Source organism: Triticum aestivum, chromosome 7B, assembly GCF_018294505.1.
Source record: "Triticum aestivum cultivar Chinese Spring chromosome 7B, IWGSC CS RefSeq v2.1, whole genome shotgun sequence".
Lineage (NCBI taxonomy): Eukaryota > Viridiplantae > Streptophyta > Magnoliopsida > Poales > Poaceae > Triticum > Triticum aestivum.
In genome coordinates this window covers 95,618,492-95,640,287 of record NC_057813.1, presented here as the reverse complement: position 1 = coordinate 95,640,287, position 21,796 = coordinate 95,618,492, and the positions used below count along the sequence as shown (strand labels likewise).

The 21,796-nt window shown below is 38.5% G+C and overlaps 1 long non-coding RNA gene across 2 annotated transcripts; it reads left to right on the top strand.

Annotated features, from left to right (window-relative positions):
* The first annotated feature begins 12,435 nt into the window (after positions 1 to 12,435).
* LOC123160273 (uncharacterized) lies at positions 12,436 to 18,392 on the top strand. Of its 2 annotated transcripts, none has more exons than XR_006480083.1 (3): positions 12,436 to 14,880; positions 17,967 to 18,107; positions 18,173 to 18,392. It is a non-coding gene; the product is annotated as an uncharacterized lncRNA (long non-coding RNA). The 2 variants fall into 2 exon arrangements; XR_006480082.1 differs by having other exon boundaries at positions 12,443 to 14,880; positions 17,970 to 18,107.
* Positions 18,393 to 21,796: the final 3,404 nt, after the last annotated feature.

Below are 21,796 nucleotides of genomic sequence, written 5' to 3'. Positions count from 1 at the left end.
CTCACTCACATTGATATCTATTGATGGGAATCTCCATAGCCCGTTAATACGCCTAGTTGATGTGAGAATATCTCCTTTTTGTGCTCTCCACAACCACCATATTCTATTTCACCTATAGTGTTATATCCTTGGCTCACGCTCATGTATTGCGTGAAAGTTGAAAAAGTTTGAGAATATTACAGTATGAAACAATGCTTGACTAAAATCGGGGTTGTGCATGATTTAATACTTTGTGTGGTGAAGATGGAGCATAGCCAGACTATATGATTTTGTAGGGATAACTTCCTTTGGACATGTTATTTTGAGAAGACATGATTGCTTTATTAGTATGCTTGAAGTATTATTATTTTTATGTCAATATTAAAAAATTTGTTTTGAATCTTATGGATCTGAACATTCATGCCACAATAAAGAAGATTGCATTGATAAATATATTAGGTAGCATTCCACATCAAAAAATTCTGTTTTTATAATTTACCTACTCGAGAACGAGCAAGAATTAAGCTTGGGGATGCTTGATACGTCTCCAACGTATCGATAATTTTTGATTGTTCATGCTATTATATTATCTGTTTTAGATGTTTTATATGCATTAATATGCTATTTGATTTTTTTTGGACCAAAAGAGACCCCTGAAGCATCGGAGCTGGACCAGAAGAGTCCCGGGGAGTCCACAAGCCAGGGGGTGCACCCTGAGGGCTTGTGGGCCCCTCAGGCACCTCCTTGACTTGTTTCCGATGCCAAAAATTCTTATAAATATAGAAACCACCGAAAAGAACCCTAGATGATAAGTTCCGTCACCGCAAGCCTCTGGGTCCACGAAAAAACAATCTAAGCCCGTTCCGGCACCCTGTTGGAGGGGGGAATCATCAACGGAGGCCATCTTCATCATCCCGGCGGTCTCCATGACAAGGAGGGAGTAGTTCACCCTCAGGGATGAGGGTATGTACCAGTAGCTATTTGTTTGATCTCTCTCTCTCTCTCTCTCATGTTCTTGATTTGGCACGATCTTGAAGTAACATGAGATTTGTTAATATAGTTGGATCATATGGTGTTTCTCCCTCTCTATCTTCTTGTGATGAATTGAGTTTCTACCTTTGAGGTTTCACTATTGTCAGATTGAATACTTTTATGGATTTGAGAACACTTTTGATATATGTCTTGCGTGGGATACGCATGGTGACAATGGGGTTTTCTATTGATTCACTTGATGTATGTTTTGGCACTCAACTCGCGGATTCCCGAGGTGACATTGGGGTAATCTATGCATAGGGGTCGATGCATGTTTTTGTCCTTGTTTCTCCGGTAGGAATCTTGGAGCACTCGTTGAGGTTCTTTGTGTTGGATTGAATATTATGAATCTGAAAATGTTTGATGCATATCATATAATTGACCCATGGATACTTGTGGTGACATTGTAGTATCTAGGTGACATTATGGTTGATTGATGTGTATTATATGGTGTTATTTTACTATGAACTCTAGGGTTGTTTGTGACACTTATAGGAATAGCTCAATGGATTGATCGGAAAGAATAACTTTGAGGTGGTTTTTACCCTACAATCAATTTCACCTTATGTTCTCCGTGATAGGAACTTTGGAGTGACTATTTGTTGCATGTTGAGGTATTGTTTTGTGATCCAAATATGTTATCATTGTTGAGAGAATTTGCACTAGTGAAAGTATGAACCCTAGGCCTTGTTTTCAAGCATTGCAACACTATTTTCGCTCACTTTTGTTACTAGTTACCTTGTTGTTTTTATTTATTCACATTATAAAATTATATTTCTACCATCCATATTACACTTGTATCACCATCTCTTCGCCGAACTAGTGCATCTATACAATTTATCATTGTATTGGGTGTGTTGGGGACACAAGAGACTCTTTGTTATTCGGTTGCAGGGTTGTTTGAGAGAGACCATCTTCATCCTACGCCTCCCACGGATTGATAAACCTTAGGTCATCCACTTGAGGGAAATTTTCTACTGTCCTACAAAACTCTGCGCTTGGAGGCCCAACACGAGTCTACAAGAAGAAGGTCGCGTAGTAGACATCCGATGGCTATGGATATGAGATGGGAAATGGCGGCAATAGGGTTTGTGAATGGCTTCTGGTTATCAGTTATCGCTCTGGTCGTCCCTCCTTCGCGGATTATGCATTCCCCCATTATAAAGTATGATCTGTTGGATGCCACGGTGCTCCTGGCGGTTGGTACGAGTGTGCACGGTCGTACCAAGTGCTGCCTTTTGCTTTGTTGCTTGCGTGGCGCCTCCATTTGACTTGGGCTTGGTTTGGATACTATGTGTTTCCATATATTTGATGATTTCCTTTCATATTTTTGTCCATTTCCTTTGGAAACACATTAAACAAAGGATTTCACAATTTCTTGCATTTATTGGTCATTAGTGGCAATATCAAAGTGATTCTCTTTGAAATTTTGGGACTATCCATTTTAAACAATGGTGGAATGAGGGCAAAAATATCACTCATCAACCTCCCCAAGCTTAAACCTTGATTAGCCTCGAGCAAAAAAATAACTGTATATGGAATCTAGTTGTTTCAGAAATAATGAGAAGGTTTTTGTTCACTTACAATCGGTATGCCTAGATAGCCCTCTGCTTCCTTCACCTGAAAACTTAGTATATCTACAAAGATGGCATCATTATTATGCAAGCTTAGTTAAGCCAAGATAGTCAGCACAATTTTTTTGTTAATCTAGGTAAAAAAAATCAACTAGCATTTGTTCTACTTCTTCTAGCTAACACTTGTGGTGCTAGAGTAACTCAAAAACAACCACAAGTATCTGATGGTCTACAAGTTCATTGTTTATTTGTAGCTTTTTTGAAGTAAGTTTATCGATCCCACAGGGAGCACAGGAATTGGACTTTGTCCTTTACAAAGACTTGTGGAAATGTGTGTGCAAGTTAGTTGTAGACGCAAAGCAAAATCAAGGAGGAAGGTTATAATAATTTTGAGTAGAGCGCGGACAGAAGTAAATAAAATAAAAGTAATAAAAGAGCGACGAGGTGAATAAGCGATGAAATCAACAAGTAGATTAAAGCGTTCTCAGGGAGTCCGGGACATTCCCAATGGTATGTGTTTAACGTAACGTATACTATTGCATGGTTCTAGGTGGATACTTAAGTCACTCTTGATGTTTTTAACTGGACGAATCCGGGTACGGAATATGTTCTATTCTAGGTAGACTTTGTACCACGCACGCCACTACCGTAGTTTCCGCACTCTAGTTCTCACAATGCTACTTAAGGGCTTCCTGTCGACGCTGTCACTCAAAGGGCTCTTCGTTACTCCACTATCAATTGCAAAGGCAAGGTACAAAGGACTTTGTTGTTATCTTGAATTACCTTTCCATCCTAATCTTTACAACAACAATAATATGCTTCGTGGCCATACAAAATGGAAATGTTGAGTGGGCCCCTTCACAATATTCTCGAAAGCTATTGAAAATCTAGTATAGAATCTCATATCTTTATAAGCGTTCATCACCTATACATACCAAGGGTCATCCATATCCCTGAGAACTAGGGAACTACTCACACATGGACATAACAAGCATACTTCTCGCAAAGGCACAGATTTATTTCCGTGAGAAGCACAATTGTGCTTATCGAAAAGGCAGAATATGTGCTTCCACGAGAAGCACAATTGTGCTTCTTGAAAAGGGAACAATATGTGCTTCTACAAGAAGCACATATTTGCTTCTCGTGGAGTATAGATTTGCTTACGTGAAAAGCACATATGTGTTTCTCGACAAAAATAATAAACTATGCTTCCACAAGAAGAACATATGTGCTTCTCGTCGAAATACATAATTGTTTCCGCGAGAAGCAAGCCCCGCCCCTCGAAAAAGAGAAAAAAAAAGGTGAAAAGTCACAATCATGCTTTCGACTTTGGTTTTTTCCTTCTATTGTTTTTATGTCATTGGATTTTTTTGTTGGTTTTTTATCAATTTTTTGTGTATTGTTTTTTGGGGTTTTTTCATGATCTTTTTGTCAAAACCTACAAATGTTGGATTTAATTTCGAAGATCTTGACGCGAGATATCTAACAGTTAATGACTCGGGATATAGACACACGGTTCAAGAGATAAAGCATTTTGAATAAACAAATCTAAGAAAAAAGGAGAACTCTCTGATTGCGAGAAGTGGCGCACATGCAACGCACCACTTGTCTTCGCCTGAGAAGGTAGGAGTGACATTTACGAGGGGTAACCCTTAATTAGTGATTTTGCCAATCAACCATTTTCTTTGAGCGAAACCGGTTAATTCAGCCGGCGTGGACCAAGCGCTAGGGCTACCGATTTCTAATAGGAAAAGCTTACGGTCGACGACTCGCGGGCAGGCCCGTTAGCGCGCTTGGTTTGTTGTCGTTCATATCGCACATAGGTTCCTTCTCTGCTCTGGTTTCTTGTTTTTTCAAATTTTCATTTCTACTTTTTTTCATTGTGATTTTTTTGTACTTTTTCTTCAGATTTTTTATTTTACTTCATTTTACTTGTTTTCTTATTGATTTTTTTAAAAAAAATCTTCCTTATACTTTGGTTTTATTTGTTATTTCTTGCTTTTCTTCATTTTCTTTGATCTTTTAAATTTTCTTTTATGTCTTTGTTGGTTGTTATCAGCTTTCTTATTCTCAACACATCTACTTTTCTCTCAGTATAGAATGTACATTTTTAGAGCACACGCGAAACATTTTTTATACAGGCTGGGCATTTTTTAAATACATGGTTTTTTTTTAGAAAATAGATGTTGAACACTTTTTGGAATACATACTATTATTTTTTTCGAAATACACGTTGTAGATTTTTTTCAATGGCAATGAAACATTTTTAAACTATTATTTACATTGTATAAACATTTTCAAAAAATGCCGGACATTTTTTGGAAACACATGAAAATTTTCTTAAAGTGTCATGGTACACTCTTTTGATGGAAATAAACATTTTGTTTAATCTATGCGAACATTTCTTTTGCATTTTTCTATAATATTTTTTTAAAATTACACGAACATTTTTTTGAAATGCGGGAGTATTTCCACCAAATGTGACGTACATTTTTTTTAATGACACGAAACATTTTTATATTAGCAAACATATTCTTTTACATTCTATACACAATATTTGTAAATCCCATACATTTCTTGAAACACAGAAACATTCTTTTATTGTCTTTAACATTAATTTTAACTTATCAACATTTTCTAAAACCACGCTAACAAATTTTTATACTATGATAAGACTTTAAGAAAATATATTTACTAAGTAAAGTTATGTTCTAAATTATATGCACTTATACTAAAATAGAAATAGAAGTAAAATAAGAGAAAAAATGAAATGAGGCTGACATAAACAGGACGAGCACATGCTACTGGGCTGGCCCACCACACCATAAGCGGCATCCACCTCGCTATAAGCAGCACATAGCTGCAGCCTAGAACAAAGTGCACATAATGCTTACTACACAACAACCACCTAAATGCGAGTAGAAAAACAGTGGTGTTTCCTAGAAAGCTCGGTGTAATAGCATCATTCCGAGATCTAATGGACCCATTTCTCTGAGTTGTCCTGAACCCGTCCTTCTAGGACATTTCTGTCCTAGTCCAGCTTCAGAATACGCAGGTTTTAGATCTTGAGATGGATGGGGCACACCTATGTCTTACTTATAGCGAGAGGTAGGGCAGCCTCATGTCAAGCGGAGCCATAGAGGGACAATCAAGCGCAGTAATAACGCTTTGCCCTCACCTGTGCGCTCGAGCATGACATGGGCTCGCCCGCCCCTTTGATGTCGAATTTTTTTACTTACTTTCCTTTCTATTTTTATTTATACTTTAAATGGATATATATTAAAGTTTTAGATTTAACTAAAAAACTGAATCCCATCAATTTGGAAAAAAAAGTATTAATACGGTGTACAAAAATTATAGCATTACAAAATGTTCTTGACATGAAAAAATATTCTTGTGTTTCAAAAAAACCAATGTGATTTTTTCATAAATTTTAATACAATGTAAAAAAAATTGTACAGTATAAAAATGTTCTCCCTCCCGTCCGTATTATTTGTCTTAGATTTATCTAGATTTGAATGTATCTAACACTAAAACGTGTCTGAATACGTCCATATATAGACAAATCTAAGATATATAATATGAGTCAGAGGGAGTCCCAAAAAATAATGTATGTATCACACTAAAGAAATGCTGTCGTGTTCCAAAAACATTTTTTAAATATTTGACAAAAATATTTAAACAATGTAAAAAATGTTTGCTTAGTTATAGAAACAAATTGTTAACATAAAAATGTTCAAAATGTATTTGAGAAAATCATGACAATGTATTCAAAAAGTGTTCAAAACATGTATTAAAATTAAAATGCACATTGTGTACTTGAAAAATGTTCCACGTATATCAAAAATTGGTTCAAATGTGCACTACAACTGTATAAATTGTACTAAAACAAACTAGATGTTTGTTAAAAAAAGGAAATCCAGTGAAAATCAACAAAGAAACAAAAAGAGAAAGCGAAGAAAACCGAACGGAAAAAGAAAACAAATAACAAGAACCAGGAAAGAAAACAAATAAAACCAAGAAAGAGACAAGAAAAAGGGAAATTAAAAACCAAAGAAAACCGAGGAAGATACAAAGAACGGCCGAAGAAAACCAATGGAGAAAAGAAAGGAAAATCAAAAACTAGAGCGAAAGATATAAGACACTACACGGCCCAGCCCAGATATAAGACACTACATGGCTGAACTGATCCTATTTGACGGTCGTTAGCATCAAAAAGTGGGGGCTCCTATTGGGCGTTTCAGGCGCCAGAGAAGCTCCCTAGAGCCACGCACCAAAGCTTGTGGGCCAGCCCATTAGAGCAAAATCGATTGCAAACGAAAAACAATCCTGAATTCATAAAAGTTTCCAAATTTTGAAAAACAATCATGTCTTTGAAAAATGTCCATATACTTGAAAACATTCGCCAAATTCTATAAATGTTCATCGAAAATGGAAAAGAGTTCGTAAATTTTGAAAAAAACAGAACTTAAAAAACTCATCAAAGTTGGAAAAAGTTCATTGAATTTGAAAAATATTCATCAAATTTGAAAAAGTTCATCGCATTTCAAAAAATGTTCATCGGTTTGAAGAAAAATTTCAAGTATTTGCAAACAATCCGTTCAACAAGAAAGAAGAAGAAAGAAAAAAGAAAAAAAACAAAAGGAAAAAAACAAAAACAAGGAAGAATAAAAGAAGGAAAAGGTTGTAACTTACTAATCCCGCTAGGTGGCGGTGTGGTTGCACAACTTAACTCGATGAGGGAGGTGGCTGTTTCGATTCACAATAGCACACATTTTTTTGTCGGGATTAAAACACAAAAAATAATCTACATGGGCCGGTCTAGCGTGGGGGCGCTTCAGGCGTTTGTTTGCAAAATACACAGTAATGGATGTCTTAAGCGCCAAATAGTTATAATCACCGCTTCGCGTATATAGTGACCATAATGAGCGTATTTTGAAGTTCGATGACTGTATCGTGCTTCTGCTTCAAATACAGTGACCACGAGTGTATTTATCTCAATAGGAATTGCCTCAAAAGGTCGTGCCTTCGCAGCTTCGCTGAGGTGACCTTCGTCTGGGCCGCCCCACGTACAGGATTCGCCTGCTCTTCATTTGACTGCAACTTCCTTCGCTGTTTTTTGCCACAGAAATCAATGGGCTCTGTCAAGTTAGCTATAGGTTGTGCCGTATCAACGATTTCTACGGATCGTTCGTTTTTCTTTTGTGGATTTTTCCCGTTCGGTTTTTTCAATGTTTTATGCGGTTTGCAGCGGCTTTTGTTCTATTTTCATTGTTCCTCTTTCCTTTCGTTTTTCTTTCATGTTTTTTCTTCTCGTTTTTGTGTGTTACATAGAAAGTTCACCATGTATTACAAAAATGTTCATCCTGTATTTATGAGAAAGTTGAACATGTGTTATAAAAATGTTCAACGTATACGACAAAACATTCAATGTGTATATAAAAATTGTTTAACATGTATCACAGAAATGTTCACTGTGTATTTAAAATTTCTTCAATGTATATCACAAAATGCTCAAATGGTCTTGATATTTGATATTATTTTTTTGATCTAGAGTTGCGTTTAGTTCTTAAATATTCACAAGGCCTATTAATCAGTAACGTTCTGTAGCTCAACTGGTAACAAACAAATACCATCAATAGTACGGGTGCGAGTTCACTTACTCAACAAAGCATCAAGTTTTGGGGATATTACTAGCCCTGCGTAAAAGCTCGCTTGTTTGGCGCTAATGAGCGTCAGTTAGGATCTCTCATCTCGCTACGAGCTCCTATTTGGCACATGACGCGCTGGCGAATGAGTCAGTATCCCTATTGGGCCCGCCCATGAACGTTGTTGGAACACCCCTAGTTTTTCTGTTTCAATTTTTAAAAAGTTCCAACTTTAAAAAAAATGAACTTTGGACAAATGTTCTAGAAATTATAAAATTTTGGTGGTTAAAAAATCTTTATTATGTTCAAAAATTCGTGTATTCAAAAAATATTCATGAATTTTATAAAAATGTGTGATCTCAAAAAAAATGTGTCGCATTAAGCGAGTCCGTAGCGGCTCTCGCTGAAGGTTATCCATCCCTCCGCATAGTATTGGGCCGGCCCATTCGTGCACGCATAGCAAGTAAAATTAGCATAGGAAAGGGGAGAAATAGGGATTGATCCTACCGCTGCTAGCCACTCCTCCTGGGTCCCATTCATGGTAAGTAGTAGTCTCTGTTTGTTTCAGCTTCGCTTAGATTTTATTCACCTATGGGAATCAGCTTCACCACCAAAGTATACTTTGAGGTGCTTCAGAAAATTGCAAAAAAATGGCCCAAACCCGGATTCAGCTTCATTGGCAAAGTTGATTCCAAATAGATGTTTGTTTCAGATTTCAGATTCGGCTTCACTAGCAAAGCTGAATCTGATCCCATAATCCAAAACAAATAGGGTCGTAGTGGTGCATCCTACTTGAGGCGATTCGAGCTGGTTTTCTTCGGGGTTTCTTCTTCTTCTTTTTGCTTATTTTGTTTTTTTATTCTCCATTTTTTCATTCTTTTTTTGCACTTTGTTCTTTTTTTTCATTTACAATTTTAATTTGTCGATTTTGTTTTTGTGTCGGTTTTCTTTGTTCTTTGGTTATTATTCTACATTTCTTGTATACGTTAGCAATATATTTCTAATACACCTCTAACGTTTTTCCAATAAAAATTAGATACTTTTGTAATAGATTTTTCAAATACTTGTTCAACTTTTTTTTCAAAGTTCTTGATTAATATTTTTATATACATGATCAAAAAATCATCATTTTCTTATATATGATCAAAAAAAATTCTATACACATTTAATTTTTTTCTGAATGCCTTATTAATATTTTTCAAATAATTGTTCAACATTTTTCAAATGTGTTTTGTAGACTGTTAAATAATTGTTCAATATATATATATATATATATATATATATATATATTCTAGATATTGATAAGGTATTATCAATCATATTGGCAGGGAAGACCCTGTAAAAAATACATGTATAAAGATTTATTATAAAACGGATGACCAGCATACTGGCTCCAATCTGTCTTCGTACGCATATAAGCAGCCAAATGTACATGCATATGCATATCAGAAGGCTGCAATATTCCTGAAGATAAGGTCCCAGGCACAATCATGACGAGCAAGAAAACTTAAAAGGAAGATAAGGCCATTCTAATTGCAGCCAAGACACGGAGTGTGCAATTCCATCCAACATGCACTAGCAGTCCTAAAAAGAAGGGCTCCAAATGGCTACAAAGCCTATAAACCTGGAAGACCTAAAAACTAGATGCATGATGGACAAAAAGAAAGAAGAAGAAATAATGGAGGTGCATTCTCCCGGAAGCTATCCAGAGAGCTGCTCTCTCGCCTATAAAAGGAGGTGTTTGCTGCGAAGAGAGACATGAGATGGAGAAGAACCACCAGCCACCGATAGAGCAAAGTGCTGCGACCCAGCTAGCAAGCTCGTTGCTCAGTAGTAGTGGTAGTAGTAGTTCCTCATCCTGCAATAAGAGTCACAATATCCAGAGCATTGTAAGGCTCAAGAAGGTAGTTAGACGGTAATTTCCTTTACTTGTTTAATCCCTTCGGGGCCTCCCGAAAGGGAAAGCCATATGTAAATTATGTTGTGGAAATGATGTAGTTTCTTGGTTTCACTTGGTATTTTTATTTATGAATTTATGGTACGAGTTCTTATGCTAGGGATCCTATAGAAGAAACCTCTGCGTGTGTAGTTCTCTGTGTAGCCCAGAGTGGCGTTTCAATGAGAACCTTGTGGTCGTAGAGAAGTGTTCCCTTCGGGTGGAATTGCCTGGGAAGACGATAGGGATTTACCCCATAAATTTGCAATTAAAACTACTAAATGAAAACTAGCTTCATCTAATACAACATAATGGAAAATATGATGAGTACTGAGTAGAATTTTACACCTCTGCGCACATCGTCAGACGTATTGTTAGCCTCGCCAGCCCTAAATAGATCCAGCATTAAGATATAATCTGCTTAGTGAATACAGAACGAGCATATAATACCGAAGAATTAAATATTGATGTGAATAGTGAAATACTATTCCAAATAGTATATTGAATAGTAAAGTACTATTGTGAATAGTGCCCTACCTAGTAAACAGTAAATACTATTCAGATAAAAAGCATACCTGTCTACCACTTTCACCTAATCACATACTAAACTAAATACTATAATAATTTTGATTCCCTATTGTTGGTATCAGGTCCAGCATTTAATCATTGAAAGGTTAAAATATTCAAACTTAGAAGTTAGCGTAGGTAAAGTAATAAATAGTAAGGAAAATCTATATATAATGTATAGAGTAAATTCCTCTGAAGAGCATATCTGGCATACATCTCATAGCCAGTTAAATACAGTCGTCGATTTGATATATAATTTTTACATATCTTGGGGGGAAAGACAAGATAATTTATACCAAAAATTTGAAAGTTTATTTAAAGGATACCAAAAACTTGCTGATAAGTATTCAGGGTTGAATAATAAAATTGATTTACCTTTACATAAGTTAGAGGAAGCAAAAGCAAGACAGAATACAGTTTGCAAAAATAATGATTATATTAAAGAAGAAGTGTTATCAATAGGCCATTACCTAAGTAAAGGAAAAGAACCACTCTCACGCACCGAAATAAGACAAGGTATACTTGAAATAAAAAAGTAGGCGCAAGAGGTTAAAACTTTGATTATCTCATAATTATATGACTGAATATACTCAAGCATTAAACGAAGTAGCAAAATATCTGTCATCTCCCGTCGGATTTTCCGATCACGACTCCCCAAAAGAAGATTCCAAAGTAATAATAAGACAAAATAACACCATCCTCCGTCTATTAATCCAGGTTTTAGATAAACTAAATAGTGTTCAAAGCAACAAATAAATTGTGCTTTCATCATCGGGAATAGTTGCCTCTGCTAGAAATATTAATTCAGAAAAATGGGCGTATCTAAAGGCTTCCGTAGAAGAGACAAAACCCTCCAATTAGTAAGGCGAGATTCAAGACCTCTAGCCATGAAGCATAGATTATCATGCAAAGCTGATGATATTGATAGTATTGAAGAAGTTATAGATATACAAAGAGATCTAGAAAGATATCAGAAAGATACACTAAGAAAAATAAAGTCGCAACAAGTATACCACATGGGTATGTTTGAGAGTAAAAGTGGTCTATATAGAATATCTAGAGAAGTAGAATTAAGTGTGTTAACAAACCCAATAGATATAAGAATTGTAAGCAAAAATATTGAAAATGAGCTAAAATATTGTGGTTATAAATATATTCATCATGGAATGTATATCATAGGAGTCAAAGTTATGACAAGGAAGAAATTAGGTGCAAAGGTTTTAATAACATTATTAGACAGAAGATGAGAATCAATAAACAAAGCAGCATTAGGATTTTTGGAAGGAGACATGAATGAAAATAGATTAATAACCTATATAGCTCCAGACCTAATGATGCATGTAAAAGAATTTATTGAAAAAATGAGTTTTTGTTTCCAAACTAAAGGGTACGAAGATTTTAAAGGAACAAACTTGTTAGTAAGTATAGAATTTATAGGAAGGCTCACTAATAGAAGTAGCTCCAGTTATAGAGTGAATGTGAATGACGTAATTGATAGTATGCAATCAAAAGGTATTAAATTTATGAATCCTCTTAAAATTGGCTATGAAGAAAGAGCGGGAGAAGAATGGAAGATAGGTGAATTAATATAATAGAGAAAAAGAAATTAAGGCAACCTGAAAACTACATAAGCTATCAAAATTGTGAAGGAAGTAGTAGTATTCGATTATAACTCTGAGTCCTCTATGATGCAGATTTATAATTCATAAATCAAATACTGCTACTTCCTTCACAACTTTGATAGCTTATGTAGTTTTCAGGTTGCCTTAATTCCCTTTTCTCTATTAGTTCACCTATCTTCCATTCTTCTCCTACTCTTTCTTCAGAGCCAATTTTAAGACGGTTCATAAATTTAATACATTTTGATTGCATACTATCAATTATGTCATTCACATTCACTCTATATCTGGAGCTACTTCTATTAGTGAGCCTTCCTATAAATTCTATACTTACTAGCAAGTTTGTTCCTTTAAAATCTTCGTACCCTTTAGTTTGGAAACCAAAAATCATTTTTTCAATGAATTCTTTTACAAGCATCATTAGGTCTGGAGCTATATAGGTTATTAATCTATTTTCATTCATGTCTCCTTCCAAAAATCCTAATGCTGCTTTATCTACCGATTCCCATCTTCTGTCTAATAATGTTATTAAAACCTTTGCACCTAATTTCTTCCTTGTCATACCTTTGACTCCTATGATATACATACCTTGATGAATATATTTATAACCACAATATTTTAGTTCATTTTCAATATTTTTGCTTACAATTCTTAAATCTACTGGGTGTGTTAACACACTTAATTCTACTTCTCTGGATATTCTATATAGACCACTTTTACTCTCAAACATACCCATGTGGTATACTTGTTGCAGCTTTATTTTTCTTAGGATATCTTTCTGATATCTTTCTAGATCTCTTTGTATATCTATAACATCTTCAGTACTATCAATATCATCAGCTTTGCATGATAATGTATGCTTCATGGCTAGAGGTCTTGAATCTTGCCTTACTAATTGGAGGGTTTTGTCTCTTCTAAGGAAGCCTTTAGATACGTCCATTTTTCTGAATTAATATTTCTAGCAAAGGCAACTATTCCGGATGACGAAAGCACAATTTCTTTGTTGATTTGAACACTATTTAGTTTATCTAAAACCTGGATTAATAGATGGAGGATGGTGTTATTTTGTCTTATTATTACTTGGAATCTTCTTTTGGGGAGTCGTGATCGGAGAATCTGACGGAAGGTAATAGATATTTTGCTACTTCGTTTAATGCTTGAGTATATTCAGTCATATAATTATGGGATAATCAAAGTTTTAACCTCTTGCACCAACTTTTTTATTTCAAGTATATCTTGTCTTGTTTCGGTGCGTGGGAGTGGCTCTTTTCCTTTACTTAGGTAATGGCCTATTGATAACACTTCTTTAATATAATCGTTAATTTTGCAAACTGTATTTTGTCTTGCTTTTGCTTCCTCTAACTTATGTAAAGCTAAATCAATTTTTTTATTCAACCCTGAATACCTATCAGCAAGTTTTTGGTATTCTTTAAATAAACTTCCAAATTTTTGGTATAAATTATCTTGTCTTTTTCCCCAAGATATGTAAAAATTATATATCAATCGACGACTGTATTTAACTGGCTATGAGATGTATGCTAGATATGCTCTTCAGAGGGATTTATTCTACACCTTATATTTAGATTTTCCTTAGTATTAATTACTTTACCTACGCTAACTTCTATGTTTAAATATTTTAACCTTTCAATGATTAAACGCTGGACCTGATACCAACAATATAGGGAATCAAAATTATTATAATATTTAGTTTAATATGTGATTAGGTGAAAGTGGTAGACAGGTATACTTTTTATATGAATAGTATTTACTGTTTACTAGGTAGGGCACTACTCATAATAGTGCTTTACTATTCAATATACTATTTGGAATAGTATTTCACTATTCACAGCAATATTTAATTCTTTGGTATTATATGCTCGTTATGTACTTAGTAAGCAGATTATATCTTAATGCAGGATCTATTTAGGGCTGGCGAGGCCAACAATACGTCCGATGGTGTGCGCAGAGGTGTAAAATCCTACTCAGTACTCACCATATTTTCCATTATGTTATATCAGATGTAGCTAGTTACGTTCACTTAGTAGTTTTAATTGCAAATTTTCGGGGTAAAGTCATATCATCTTCCCAGGGAGTTCCACCCGAAGGGAACACTTCTCTAGGGCCACAAGGTTGTCATTCAAACGCCACTCTGGGCTACACAGAGAACTACAGACGCAAAGGTTTCTTCTATAGGATCCCTAGCATAAGAATTTGTCCCATAAATTCATAAATAAAAATACCAAGTAAAACCAAGAAACTACATCATTTCCACAACATAATTTACATATGGCTTTCCCTTTCGGGAGGCCCCGAAGGGATTACACAAGCTAAAGGAAATTATCTTCTAACTACCTTCTTGAGCCTTACAATGCTCTGGATATTGTGGCTCTTATTGTAGGATGAGGAACTACTACTACTACTGAGCAACGAGCTTGCTAGCTGGGTCGCAGCTCTTTGCTCTATCGGTGGCTGGTGGTTCTTCTTCGTCTGGTGTCTCTCTTCGGAGCAAACGCCTCCTTTTATAGGTGAGAGAGCAGCGCTCTGGATAGCTTCCGGGAGAATGCACCTCCATTATTTTCTTCTTCTTTCTTCTTGTCCATCATGCATCTAGTTTTTAGGTCTTCTAGGCTTTATAGGCTTTGTAGCCATTTGGAGCCCTTCTTTTTAGGGCTACTAGTGCATGCTGGATGGAATTGCACACTCTGTGTCTTGCCTGCAATTGGAATGGCTTTATCTTCCTTTTAAGTTTTTTGCTCGTCATGATTGTGTCTCGGGCCTTATCTTTAGGAATATTGCAGCCTTCTAATATGCATATGCACGTACATTTGGCTGCTTATATGCACGAAGACACATTGGAGCAAGTATGCTCGTCCTCCATCTTATAATAAATCTATATACATATATTATTTATTATTATTATTATTATTATTATTATTATTATTATTATTATTATTATTATTATTATTATTATTATTTTACAGGGTCTTCCTTGCCCATATGATTGATAATACCTTATCAATATTTAGAATAGCTATTTTTGAGATTTCTAACAAAAAACATCAAGATAAAAATAAAAAATAGGTTGTGGCCTACCGCTCGCATGGGCCTGCCCGTCTCGCTCAGAGACTCAGAAGCTGGACTCGCTGATGGCGGGATATAGGGACGCCCCCTATATGGCGTGTGACGCGCTGGCAAATGAGTCAGCGCAAACCCTATTAGGACCCCAATTTTTCTGTTTAGTTTTTTTGTGTGTTTTTATTTTCTTCTTTAACATGATTAAGAATATTGAAAAAGTTCCAAATTTCAAAAAGTGAACTTTGGACAAATGTTCCAGAAATCATGATTTTTTTTGTTAATTTGAACAAAAAATGAATTCAAAGAATATTCGTGGATTTTCGAAAACCACTAATTTAGAAGAAAAAAAAGGATTCGTGTCTTCAAAAATGTTCATGAATTTTAAACAATATTAAAAATTATTTAAAATAGTGGTCAGGAATTAATAAAAATTGTTTCCAAATTCTTAGAAAATGTTCACAACATTTTAGAAAAGTTCATTTATTCAGAAAATATTCATGAATTCAAAAAACGTTCGTAAAAAACAAAAACTGTTTATGGATTTCAAAAGTTCTTCCCTATTTACGAAAAAAATCCGCCTATGCAAATAACTTGTTCATGACTTCCAAAAAAATATATGTAATTTTCACCAATACGATGAACAGATTTTGAAATTGAAAAATGTTCAACCTGATTTGAAATGTTTATGAATTTAAACTCTATGCGCAATTTCAAAAGTATGATGAATTTTTTTAATTCCATGAATAAACTTTGAATGCCAAAAAAATCCTTTTGATTTGAAAAATTGTTCACTGGTTTTAAAAAATGTACCCAGAGTTTAGAAAATGTTCGTGAAAGTTGGGAATAAAATGAAATATTAAAAAATTAAAATGAAAAAAAGGTAAAATAGACAAATAAATTAAAAGGAAAAAATAATAAGAAAAAACAAAAAAATGTAGAAAGAAAGGAAATGGCAAAAAATGAAAAAAGTAGAAAAAATTGCAAGCAGAACCAAAAAAATGGTCTAGGAAGGTTCTAGAACTTTCCCAAACCCAGAATGGATCTAGTTTCGGCCAGCCCGAATTTTGTACGTAGCGGGTGTGGGGAGGTACGCGCCAAGTTGCTCGCGGGCGACCTGTGTGCCAAATAGGAGAACACCATCTCGTTATAAGGGAGAAAATTGCATTCATTTGGTAGGCCTCGTTGAACCTTCATATGTTTTTTTAACCAACAAGTAGGAATCGGTTTCCCTTCAAGAAACAACCACAAAGTTTTTGTTTTTTTGAAAGATCCAGCAAATTTGTTGGCTTGATTTAGATTTAGCGGGTAGCAATGGAAGAATAACATGGGGTGGATCTGAAGATCAAAGAAAAAGAAAAGGACGTGACTAACCACCAGTCGGCAGGACGATAAGCATGAGATCCGCACGATCATCCATCCCGCGTCCCTCCCGCGCGATCTGCTTTGCCAGTGCCACCCACGATGACCGAGCGAGCCTTCTTTAGCGAGGCCCAGCACGCGCACCGAGTTCGGCCCAAAACACAGCCCCTCTTGCCCACATTCCCCCTCACGTGACTTACCACACTAATACCTAGTTTCTTACCTCCATCGCAAGAAACAACCACACCTGCCCTGATCTGTTCTCCTCTCTCCCCGACGCGCATCCATCGCTGATGACCTGCGCCCCAGATCTAATCCACCAGAAAAACCCACGAAAAACACTACAACACAAGGATTTGAGATAGGAGACTGGTTTACCACATCAATATCACAAGGGTTACCACCAGTTCGTCTGAATTTCGCCATAATCAGGGGGAAAACCAAGGAGGTAAGTGAAAAAACAACAAAAATGTAGCCCTTTTACTGCATCTCTGTAATATCATCCATTGTAATTGAGTTACCACTCAAATTCAATCGGGTTATCATCAAAAGATTGAATAAATTTGCCTTTTTTAAAGCCAAAAAGTTGGTAAAATTGATCCATGTTCCTACCTACTGATTACATCATTGAGTTACCTCATCATTGAGTTACCATCATAAATCCATATAGGTTATCACCATCAATCTATTAAGCTATCTTTTTTGAAGCATGTTAGACTACATGTATGAAATTTCTCTTTAATAACTGAGTTACCATTTCGTATCAAGGAAGATTACCAAAGTGTCTGCATTGAGTAATCAACATCCTTTAACACTAATTCAACATAAAAAATATCCCTTTTTTATAGAACAACCCCATGACAGAACAAGTTATCATGCTAATTCATTACAATTTACCAGGAAAACTCAGAAATAGATGTGTTAAAACACTACAAGAATACCATGTGTTGATTTACATTGTTGTCACCAGAATTTTTTGATAAGAAATGATGTTAATGAAATGGGGTTGATAGGAACTATCGTTGTCGTACTCCCATACGCAGGTTACTCCAAAAATGATACCTGCTATAAAAAATGAAGTAATCAGTGCATAAAAAGAAAAAATTATAGTTGTTGTGAAAAAATAATCAAAATTGCTTGTAAGTGTGGATTTGATGGATGCAATTATATGTGCCAGCAGCTGCTGCAACACAAAAAATGGCACATAACAACGGGGGTGATGTGGATATCACGATGAGTGGTGTGGGGACAAACCAACAGGGTGAACAAGCACACACGGCAAGCTTTGGTTCTGCAAACATCAACAATACAAATGAAGGTAAAAAATTTACCATGCTACCACCTTTTTATTCACAGACTTGTTACCATCTGTCGGTGTTCTAGGAACGGGGGTCCCCAGACTTGCCTGCCTGTGGCCTGCGGCATGGTTCAAGGAGTGGCCCAATACATCCCATCTTCATCAACTCAAGCTCAAGACTCTCGCGAGGGGCCAAGCCTCGCGGGGCGGACGGTGCAAGGCTTCCTCAGGAACGGCCTCACCAGGCAGGCTCGCGAGGAGGCGGAGAGATCAAGGCAGGGGTACCTCGCAAGGTGCTCGTGACGCAAGCCATGACGATCGAGACCAGGCGGGCGCCGGCCTGTGCAGTGTCCTTGTTTCCTCTTTGGTGCAAAGGGGGCAAGCGCAGGTGCGGAGTACCGAGGCGTCAAGCAAAGGTTACCATTTCAGTGCAACGAGACCAAGACCAGCAGAGCGGCAGGACGGAGGTCACCGTGGTGCCCAAGACGGTGTCATCGCCAGTGCCTTTGGCAATCGAAGACCAACTTTAGTCAGGATAACTTGTACCAGATGTTTCCCTTCAAAATGGCCGTTGTTGGCTCCCTTCCCGCTCAATATTTGGAAGAGGACCAGGGCCTCCATATAAAGGGATAGCCACCACAGTGGGAAGAGAGTTCTCATCAGATCCAGAGGGCAGAGAGAGTTCTCATCAGATCCAGAGGCGATCGAACTCACCCAAGTAGTACACCGCACCAGCCCAAGAACACCTCTCGCGAGGATGTTCTTCCTTTGTACTGTTCATCATCAGCCCCTGAGGCAATCCACCACACCACACACAGGATTAGGGTATTACACCACAACGGTGGCCCGAACCAGTATAAACCTTGTGTCCCATGTGTTGCTCATCGTGTAGCTTAGATTCATAGCGAGGCGTTGGGACGTGGATCGGTAGGGGGAAGATCTTCGCGCGCGCCCAAGAGTTCGAACCTTAAGGGTTTTGCCGGAACCTGATATCCGACATTTGGCGCGCCAGGTAGGGGTGCGCCAGAGTCTTTCTTTCGCTGTTCCACATTCGATCGTTCATCGCATCCATGGCTGACGCTCGCCGAGCTAGCGTCGAGCGTCGGGCTGCTCTATCCGCCCGCATCGCCCAAACGGCTCCCGTCGGTGGGCCTCCCCGTCGTTCTCCGTCACCTGCCGCCAACACCGCCACCGGCCCGATGGGGAAAGAGCAGCAGGCATCGTCGCTGCATCCCTCGGTGTGGCGGGAAGGCCGCACCGCCACTCCGTCGCTGACTCCAGCTGGTTCGTCGTCGCACGCCCGTTGCGCTCCCACGGACGCGCATGCCGTGTTGCTCCTGGCACGTGAGCTCCTGCACTACCACCCCGTCGACGACCTCTATGAGGAGTGGCTCGCTCGCATCACCGAGCTCGTCAGCGCCGCAGGGAGCTCCCCTGCGATGTCCTTCTCGCTACCTCGCCCCCCGTCCTGCGTGGGTGATGCAGCTCAGGAGGTGCCTCTGATGACACACAAGTATAGGGGATCTATCATAGTCCTTTCGATAAGTAAGAGTGTCGAACCCAACGAGGAGCAGAAGGAAATGACAAGCGGTTTTCAGTAAGGTTTTCTCTACGAGCACTGAAATTGTAGGTAACAGATAGTTTTGTGATAAGATAAATTGTAACGGGTAACAAGCAATGAAAGTAAATAAAGTGCAGCAAGGTGGCCCAATCCTTTTTGTAGCAAAGGACAAGCCTGGACAATTTCTTATAATGAGAAAAGAGCTTCCGAGGACACATGGGAATTATAGTCAAGCTAGTTTTCATCACGCTCATATGATTCGCGTTTGATACTTTGATAATTTGATATGTGGGTGGACCGGTGCTTGGGTACTGCCCTTACTTGGACAAGCATCCCACTTATGATTAACCCCTATTTCAAGCATCCGCAACTACAAAAGAAGTATTAAGGTAAACCTAACCACAACATTAAACATATGGATCCAAATCAGCCCCTTACAAAGCAACGCATAAACTAGGGTTTAAGCTTCTGTCACTCTAGCAACCAATCATCTACTTATTACTTCCCAATGCCTTCCTCTAGGCCCAAATAATGGTGAAGTGACATGTAGTCGACGTTCACATAACACCACTAGAGGAAAGACAACATACATCTCATCAAAATATCGAACGAATACCAAATTCACATGACTACTAATAGCAAGACTTCACCCATGTCCTCAGGAACAAATGTAACCACTCACAAAGCATATTCATGTTCATAATCAGAGGAGTAATAATAGGCATTAAGGATCTGAACATATGATCTTCCACCAAGTAAACCAATTAGCATCAACTACAAGGAGTAATCAACACTACTAGCAACCCACATGTACCAATTTGTGGTTTTGATACCAGATTGGGTACAAGAGATGAACTAGGGTTTTGAGAGGAGATGGTGCTGGTGAAGATGTTGATGGAGATTGACCCCCTCCCGATGAGAGGATCGTTGGTGATGACGATGGCGATGATTTCCCCCCTCCTGGAGGGAAGTTTCCCCGGCAGAACAGCTCTGCCGGAGCTCTAGATTGGTTCCGCCAAGGTTCTGCCTCATGGCGGCGGAGTTTCGTCCCGTAAGCTTGCCCCTGATTTTTTCCAGGGTAAAAGCCTTCATATAGCAGAAGATGGGCACCGGAGGGCAACCAGGGGGCCCAAGGGATAGGGGGGCGCCCAGTAGGGGTGGGCGCACCCCCCCCCACCCTCCTGGCCAGGGTGTGGGCCCCCTCTGGTGTTTTCTTCGCTCAATAATTCTTATTAATTCCAAAACTGACTTCCGTGGAGTTTCAGGATTTTTGGAGCTGTGCAGAATAGGTTTCCAATATTTTCTCCTTTTCCAGCCAGAATTCCAGCTGCCGGCATTCCCCCTCTTCATGGTAAACCTTGTAAAATAAGAGAGAATAGCCATAAGTATTGAGATATAATGTGTAATAACAGCCCATAATGCAATAAATACTGATATAAAAGCATGATGCAAAATGGACGTATTAGCCTCCACCACCTCCTCCCCAAGAAGGCGCCCTGGCTCCAAGGCGCGTGGCCCCTAGACGAGACCCACCGCCTCCAACGCCCGCGTGACAAGAAAGGAGCTGCCAAGAAATCCCTCGTCCCCAAGAAGGTGCTCGCGTGCTCCCTGCTCCAGCACGTCATGATCGCGTCCCTGTGCCAGCACGTCAAGACCCCGCGCTGCCCCTGGCGGTGGCGCGCGGGAATCCCAGGAGCAAGCCCCACATCTGCAAAGAGCTCCGGTGGCCACCGCAGGCTGCCGCGCCTTCACCACTGAGCTAGGCAGTGTTGCCTGGCCGGGCAAGTTCAAGCCGGATCTGCCTCCTCGCTACGACGGCACTGCCAACCCCGTGGAGTTCCTGCAGCTCTACGAGCTGGGCATCTAAGCGGCCAACAGAGGCGAAAAGGTCATGGCGAATTGGTTTCCCATGGTGCTCAAAGATGGTGCCCGCACCTGGCTCCTGAACCTGCCTCCTGGCACGATCTCCTCTTGGGACGAGATGCACACCCGCTTCATCGCCAACTTCCAGGGCACTCGTGATCATCCTCCAGTCGTGGGTGACCTGCGCCGCATCAAGCAGCAACCTGGAGAGACCCTGCAGAAGTATATCCAGCGCTTCAACAACGGGAAAATTTTGTTTTTGCCACCCTAGATTTTGCCAATTTTC